Source organism: Schistocerca serialis, chromosome 11 (genome assembly GCF_023864345.2).
Source record: "Schistocerca serialis cubense isolate TAMUIC-IGC-003099 chromosome 11, iqSchSeri2.2, whole genome shotgun sequence".
Taxonomy (NCBI): Eukaryota; Metazoa; Arthropoda; class Insecta; order Orthoptera; family Acrididae; genus Schistocerca; species Schistocerca serialis.
The window spans coordinates 112,862,962-112,865,354 of NC_064648.1; the positions used below are offsets into that span (position 1 = coordinate 112,862,962).

General features: G+C 43.0%; 1 pseudogene; it reads left to right on the forward strand.

Moving 5' to 3' along the window:
• Nucleotides 1-782: 782 nt before the first annotated feature.
• On the forward strand, nucleotides 783-900 carry LOC126427533 (5S ribosomal RNA; annotated as a pseudogene).
• Nucleotides 901-2,393: the final 1,493 nt, after the last annotated feature.

Here is a 2,393-nt window from a genome sequence, read left to right on the forward strand (position 1 = left end):
GATCACATAGATAATGTTGTGTGTAGAACAAACCAAAGACTGCGATTCATTGGCAGAACACTTGGAAGGTGCAACAGGTCTACTAAAGAGACTGCTTACACCACGCTTGTCCGCCCTATTCTGGAGTATTGCTGTGCGGTGTGGGATCCGCATCAGGTGGGACTGACGGATGACATCGAAAAAGTACAAAGAAGGACAGCTCGTTTTGTATTATTGCGAAACAGGGGAGATGGTGCCACAGACATGATATGTGAATTAGGGTGGCAATGCGTTTTTCGTTGTGACAGGATCTTCTCATCAAATTTCAATCACCAGTTTTCTCCTCCGATTGCGAAAACATTCTGTTGGCACCCACCTTCAAGAGGAGAAATGATCACCGCGATAAAATAAGAGAAACCAGGACTTGCACCGAAAAATTTAAGTGCTCGTTTTTCCCGCGTGCCGATCGAGAGTGGTACGGTAGAGAGACAGCTTGAAGGTGGTTCACTGAACCCTCTGCCAGGCACTTTATTGTGAATAGCGGAGTAATCACGTAGATGTAGATGTAAATAACCGTGTGACCGTGTGTTCTATCTGTGCTGCCTTGAGAATTGCAAAGAGTATATTCCAGTCAACAGTATCAAAAACATTCTCTCAATCTAGAAATGTTATAAACGTAGGTTTGCCTGTTTTGAACCTACCTTGTACTATAGGTCGTAGGGTCACTATTGCCTCGCGTTTTCCTTCGTTAGTCAGGGAACCCAAACTGACCATTCCCAGTCCAGATTTTCCGTTCTTCTGTGGCCAACGGCCTTGGCGCAGTGGTAACACTGGTTCCCATCAGATCACCGAATTTAAGCGCTGTCGGGCTGGGCTAGCACTTGGATGGGTGACCATCCGGTCTGCCGAGCGCTGTTGGCAAGCGGGGTGCACTCAGCCCTTGTGAGGCAAACCAAGGAGCTACTTGATTGAGAAGTAGCGGCTCCGGTTTCGGAAACTGACATACGGTCGGGAGAGCGGTGTGCTGACTACATGCCCCTCCATGTCTGCATGCAGTGAAGCCTGTCAACTAAGGAAGACACGGCGGCCGGTCGGTACCGTTGGGTTTTCCAAGAGACCTGTTCGGACGAAGTTTAGATTTTTATTTTTAGTTTTTCCATTCTTCTGTAAATAATACGTGTTTATATTTGGCAACCGTGACTTATTACTGTGATGCTCAGTAGTATTTACACCTGCCAGCAGCTGCCTACGCTTGAGCGACCAAATGCAGTGTTTAGAATCGCTATGAAGTGATCGCATTTGATACATATCCTGATGATTAGTTTCAACAAAATTATATTGCATCTTCAGATCTGTAATTGTTACAAACATAATACACTCTTTGCGGAACATCCGCAACTGTTGCTAAAAATTTTCATGGTGAATAAAAACATTGCATGTTATTATGTACGAGACGCTAGGAACAGCTATATACAGAGTAACCCAATTTGTTTACATCAAGAACAAGCCTACAAAATTATTGCAACATTACATTGTTGTTGTTGTGGTCTTCAGTCCTGAGACTGGTTTGATGCAGCTCTCCATGCTACTCTATCCTGTGCAAGCTTCTTCATCTCCCAGTACCTACTGCAACCTACATCCTTCTGAATCTGCTTAGTGTATTCATCTCTTGGTCTCCCTCTACGATTTTTACCCTCCACGCTGCCCTCCAATGCTAAATTTGTGATCCCCTGATGCCTCAAAACATGTCCTACCAACCGATCCCTTCTTCTAGTCAAGTTGTGCCACAAACTTCTCTTCTCCCCAATCCTATTCAATATCTGCTCATTAGTTACGTGATCTACCCACCTTACATTCAGCATTCTTCTGTAGCACCACATTTCGAAAGCTTCTATTCTCTTCTTGTCCAAACTGGTTATCGCCCATGTTTCACTTCCATACATGGCTACACTCCTCACAAATACTTTCAGAAACGACTTCCTGACACTTAAATCTATACTCGATGTTAACAAATTTCTCTTCTTCAGAAACGATTTCCTTGCCATTGCCAGTCTACATTTTATATCCTCTCTACTTCGACCATCATCAGTTATTTTACTCCCCAAATAGCAAAACTCCTTTACTACTTTAAGTGTCTCATTTCCTAATCTAATCCCCTCAGCATCACCCGATTTAATTTGACTACATTCCATTATCCTCGTTTTGCTTTTGTTGATGTTCATCTTATATCCTCCTTTCAAGACACTGTCCATTCCGTTCAACTGCTCTTCCAAGTCCTTTGCTGTCTCTGACAGAATTACAATGTCATCGGCAAACCTCAAAGTTTTTACTTCTTCTCCATGAATTTTAATACCTACTCCGAATTTTTCTTTTGTTTCCTTTACTGCTTGCTCAATATACAGATTGAATAACAT